This window comes from Poecilia reticulata, linkage group LG17 (genome assembly GCF_000633615.1).
Source record: "Poecilia reticulata strain Guanapo linkage group LG17, Guppy_female_1.0+MT, whole genome shotgun sequence".
Lineage (NCBI taxonomy): Eukaryota > Metazoa > Chordata > Actinopteri > Cyprinodontiformes > Poeciliidae > Poecilia > Poecilia reticulata.
In genome coordinates, this window is record NC_024347.1 from 29,454,801 (window position 1) to 29,460,673 (window position 5,873).

At 38.3% G+C, this 5,873-nt stretch overlaps 1 protein-coding gene and 1 pseudogene across 3 annotated transcripts in view; both read right to left on the reverse strand.

The window, feature by feature from the left end:
- The window catches only part of LOC103479981 (zinc finger protein 568-like), a 100,611-nt gene that overhangs the window by 12,255 nt on the left and 82,483 nt on the right, over nucleotides 1-5,873 (reverse strand). The gene's annotated exons all lie outside the window — the stretch shown is intronic.
- Nucleotides 2,092-3,454, reverse strand: LOC108167076 (zinc finger protein OZF-like; annotated as a pseudogene).

Consider the following 5,873-nt stretch of genomic DNA (forward strand, 5'->3'; position numbering starts at 1 on the left):
CAAATTTCCAGTACTAACACCTGGAGATATTAATGAATGACTCGTAAACACCTTTGTGCTAGCCTCTGTAGCATCAGAGCTACCAGCTACATCAGTTCCTGTTCAGCAGCAGCTGGAGCTGCAGCAACTATCGCCGCTGACGGATCTCTGTGCTATGAAAACATCAGCACCTTTATCCAGACCTACCAGAACTTTGTCTCTGCAGCTCCGAACCGACTCTGTGTAGCTTAATTTCTGGTTTCCAGTTGATCCCCATCATTCTGCGCTGAGCATCGAGCTCTTCCTCGTAGCAAATGATGGTTTTTTCAACCTCTGTGAAGATTTCTTGAGCAGCAGCAGTTAGTCGCTCTCTGATAAACTCTCTGAGATGCTGAACTGAAGACATCGTTGCCTAGTTTAGTCCATGCAGGCGCCTTCTTCTTTAATGTTATTTGGCAGTTGGCAAACAAGGAAAATGTTGCAATACCGCCCCCAACTGGACTGGAGTGTGGACAGGCGATGAACAAGGAGGGAAATACTTCTTGGTTTTACTGGCGGTTGGCAACAAACGTTTAGTAGCATTACCGCCACCTACTGGTGTCAAGCGTGGTTCGTGACGGTCTTCACACTATCTATACTTGTATACATATAAACACAAACACACACACATATACATATATACTGCTAATAAAAATAAAGGGAACACTTAAACAACACAATATAAGGAACTGTCCACATAGGAACCAACACTGATTGACCCGACGAGGGTCCCCGTTGTCAATCAGTGTTGCTTCCTAAGTGGACAGTTTGATTTCACAGAAGTTTGATTTACTTGGAGTTATATTGTGTTGTTTAAGTGTTCCCTTTATTTTTTTGAGCAGTGTATAAATACTTGTATATATTGTCTATTTATTATACATTTACAAACACACCTACTAGCTATAATCAAATTCTATGAAATACTTATTTTTTTCTTTAAAAAAATTTATAACTATTTGTATATATTTACCCAAATTATTCCTCAAAATATCTAATAAATTAATATTTTTCTTAATACTTTCAAACTCCCTCCTCATATATCTTTTCTTTTTCATATTTATGACATTCAAGTATAACATGCTATGTTGTTTCATATTTTCCAGTGATCACATTTGCCAGGATTTTTTTTTTATTTCAAAAAGCATCCAAATCTCAACCTTGTCACTCTTTCCTACTTTCCATTTCTTCTTTCTCCTACTACTTTGTTTTTTTCTTCATCCCATCTTTTTGCCATTTGCTCATAAGCTTTTGTTAAACAATACAATTTACCTCATATTTACTTTTAACTGTAAAGCTAATAGGATTTTCAATTGGTCTTTTTGCCATTTTGTGTGCTCGAATCCACACAAATATAACCATCAAAACCCATATTTTGTATTCTGAATTATGAATGAAATATTTCAGATAAAATGTCCATCCTACTGTCTGAATATTTTAAACTTAATAATGCAGAGCTTGAATCTGAACAATTTGTTTTTTATGGTTTTGTCTTCTATCCATTGTAAAGCTAATAATATTGCCAACATTTCTCCTGTGTATACTGATAATCTTGTTTTTCTATTTTTATATTGAATTCTGGTTCTACAAAAGCCATTCCTATTTTTCTAGTTATTTTTGATGCATCTGTGTAGATTGGAATATATTGATAACTGTTTAAATATAACTGTACTGAATAATTATCTATGGTGTAACATTTATCTTGTTTCTTTTCCATTATTGACATATCTACTACTGCTCTGGTAGAATCCATGGTAGTTGCATTATTGATATTGGTGTTTGACTAATTTCTAAACTATTCATTTGAAATCATTTTGTTTTCAATTATCCATCCAAAACCCCTCAAATCTTTTTTTTTAATGTCCCAAGTTGGATGATCAAAGCTATTGCCTTGTAAATTTAACCAAGAACTTATTTCTAATTTTATTCTCCTTAAATCTAACAGCATTTCTCCCATTTCTCTTTATAATGATGCTGTTGGTGTGGCTTTAAATGCTCCGGTACATAATCTTAAAGCCTGATATTGAATAATTTGTCTAACTTAACCAGATGTGTTTTGGTTGAAATACAACTTTGTATTATTCATAAGTCTTTATTTCTAGACAAAAAGTAGTCTGTGATATTTAAAATAAAATACACAAATCATTACGTAAAAAAAAAAAAAACACGACAAAGCAGATAAACAATTATTCCAAGAGAGCTTGAACAAGTGGCTGGGGAGATGGAAGTCTGGGCCTCCATTCTTAAGCTGCTACTCATGTGACCCGACTCCGGATGAGTGAGTACGTGTGTGTGTGTGTGAGAGTGAGAGTGAGAGAGAGAGGAAGGAAGGAAGGAAGGAAAGGATTTTTTTTTCAAAAGTTGGGCTTCAAAACGGCACCTGACCTTTATGGGTTTTCATGTGAATGATCAAATTATCCTTTCGATAGAAGCTTTTTTCACAAGACTGTCATGAAAAAAGCTTCTTACCTGTATGAATTTTCTTGTGACGATTTAAATACCTAACTTGAGAGAAAAACTTTCCGCATGACTGGCATGAGAAAGGCCTCTCACCTGTATGAACTCTCTTGTGCAACCTGAAATCACCAATTAGAGAAAATCTCTTTCCACATATCTGGCATAAAAAAGGTTTCTCACCTGTATGAATTATCTTGTGACGATTTAAAATACTCATTTGACAGAAACTCTTTCCACATATCTGGCACAAAAAAGGTTTCTCTCCTGTATGAATTCTCTTGTGGACCTTTAAATTACAACTTTGAAAGAAACTTTTTCCACATAACTGACATGAATAAGGTCTCTCACCAGTGTGAGTTCTGTGATGGATTTTCAAGTTGCACTGTTGTGTGTAACATCTCCCACAAATGTCACATTTGAAAGGTCTTTTCTTTGTGCCAGTATCAGACTGACTCTCTGACACAGAGCAGCTGCTTTCTTCCTGATTTTTGCTCTCAACCATTGGAGAATTGTGAAGGGAAAGCTGCTCTGTTCTTGTCTCTTCTTCACTCATATCATCTTCCTGAAGAGTAGAAGTCTCAATCGAAGCAATAAACTGCTTCTGGACAAGCTGCTCTCCCTTCTGACTGCTGCAGAGGTCCTTCTGGTCCTGTCCAGTTGGTAAATGTTCTGGTGGCTGCTGTTCATGTTGAAGCACCAAAGAATCTAGCTCCTCTTTTTTTACGTACATTAGTGGATATTCTATTTCCTCATGGTTGAAAAGTGTAGATTCTGGTTTCTCCTCTTCTTTTTTAATCCATTTTGGTTCTGTTTCCATCTGTTCCTCTTCAGTCCACTGATGTTCTGCTTCTTTCTGGTCCTGACTGGACCTACTTGCCAGGCTCCAGACTTGTTGAATGGCAGGAGCTTCCTCCTCATTGGAGACACTTGGTTGTTGGAGGTCTGTGGGAACAAGAAATGACATCATTAATATAATTTAATTGATGACCATCTCTTGGATCAGCCTAGTTTTCCCTGCAGATTCTGGTCTGTAGGCATCATGCGATTCATCAAAAATTAGCTTGTAGAGTTTAACTGAAAATCAAGTAAAGTGTCCTCCACACTAATTTGGAGCTGTTGCAAAAATGTTCAGAAGATTTTAATCCAGAAGTACAGTTTCATTCAGATTTTTTATTTACAATATATTCATACAGTGAAGAACTCAACCTACATTAAGACAATATGTTTTGTTTTTAATCTCACTTGTGACATCACATTTTAAAGTTGATCAGATTGAAAAAAAACAGCTGAAAAGTTACTGAGTTTATCAACTACAGTAGCAATTTCGCTCCAACTCCTCTCTTGGTCATTTTTGTTGATATTCTTTGCACGGAATGTTGAATAAACATTAAGGTTGTTTCTACACATCATCTCTGATGTCCGTTACACTCTGGGTTGTGCCATCAGCTCTTTGGGATTCCCCTCATGTCTTCCCCTCAGAAAGCATGGAGAGGAATCCACGCTTTCCGATTGGTTACCTGTCACATCTGTGTTCTAACTCCCTGGCGAGGAAAACCCGTATATCGGAGCGGCCACAAGGTTCTACGACTGGACCCGATCATTCTAACACAACATGCTACAGGATGATCGGCTACAAAATCACAAGCGACAATGTTAGAATGTTTAACATCTGTTAAGAAAATAAATGTAAAATATGCTAGTTGTAAAAACATAACCATATGTTCAATATTAGATCAAATTAAGTTTTAAAGAAGAAAATTTATTCTAAATTATATCCATTGCTCAATTAGCGTAATCCCTTATGCAGGACATTTCTATTGAAACATTATACACAAAGTTGAATTAAAATAATTTAGCTTGTAGTTTTTACTGGAACATTGTCGACTAAATTTAAATTAACTTAGCTAAGGACTGTCCACTAATTTGAATACAGCAGAGAAGAGAAATACGCCCTTCCTTTAAAAGTATAGGACCCAGAACCTTAACTTCAGATCGCTCACTGGTTAACCGTGATGCTGTCTCTGGGGAAAGGTGCGTCGGTGAAATGGTTCCCCGTAAGATTGTCTTTGTGTGCGGAAGTCTGTGGAGTAAGGTAAATATTGAATTGGATGCTGGTTTGTGATTTTATTATGAGTTTTGTCAGCTTCATTAGTTGTTCGTCTAATAAATGTTCTTATGAAAGGACTTGGAAAGCGTTTGTCTTTGTGGCTCAGAAGATACGATGACAACATCAAGGAATCCGGGCAGAAGTGAGAATAAAAATGAGTCAAAAGATTTTAATTGTTCTTCTGATTTAAAATGAACACATCCTAAGATTGTGGTAAGGAGAAAATCGAGGCAAAAAAAAAACCGTGTAGTGAACTGGGCTTAAGGGAGGAGTGAACTATTGCATCAGGTGGTCGATATGCCCATGTTCTCCATCTAAACCTAGTGATTATTGAAGGGCAATATAGTATACAGACTTCATATTCTCTACTCTTTTGGTTTAATGAAGTTATTTCCAATTTGGTTATATGTTATATTTTATCCGCAGGGTGGCTGGGCTCTCCCTTAAAGATAGGGTGAGAAGCTCGGTCATCTGGGAGGGACTCAAAGTAGAGCCGCTGCTCCTCCACGTCGAGAGGAGCCAGTTGAGGTGGTTCGGTCATCTGGTCAGGATGCCTCCTGGACGCCTCCCTAGTGAGGTGTTCCGGGTACGTCCCACCGGGAGGAGACCTCGGGGAAGATCCAGGACACGCTGGAGGGATTACGTCTCTCGGCTGGCCTGGGAACGCCTTGGGATTCCTGGAGGAGCTGGAAGAAGTGGCTGGGGAGAGGGAAGTCTGGGCCTCCCTTCTGAAGCTGCTACCCCCGCGATCCGACCCCGGATGAAGCGGAAGAAAATGGATGGATGGCAATAACCTTTCAAACAATTAATCGCTCAGCTAAATTTGTTATCGTGACAGGCCTTCTGTGCTGACATAAAAAAATAACAGCTAATCCTGCGTCTCCTTCATAATACTATCCACTGCTCTCATTTACACAATCACGTATGACATTATAAAAGAAGAATTTACATGTTGTATTCCATATTTCCAGCACTAATAACTCGAGATATTTAGTCAGTGGGCTTGGCTCATAAACACGTTTGTGTTAGCCTCTGTAGCATCAGAGCTACCAGCTAAACCAGTTCCAATTCAGCCCCGTTTACCAGCAGCAGGAGCTGCAGCAACTATGGCCGTTGACGGATCTCTGTTGTGAAAACATCAGCACCTTTATCCAGACCTACCAGAACTTTGTCTCTGCAGCTCCAAATCGACTCTGTGAAGCTTAATTTCTGGTTTCCAGTCGATCCCCATCATTCTGCGCTGAGCATCGAGCTCTTCCTCGTAGCAAATGATGGTTTTTTCAACCTCTGTGAA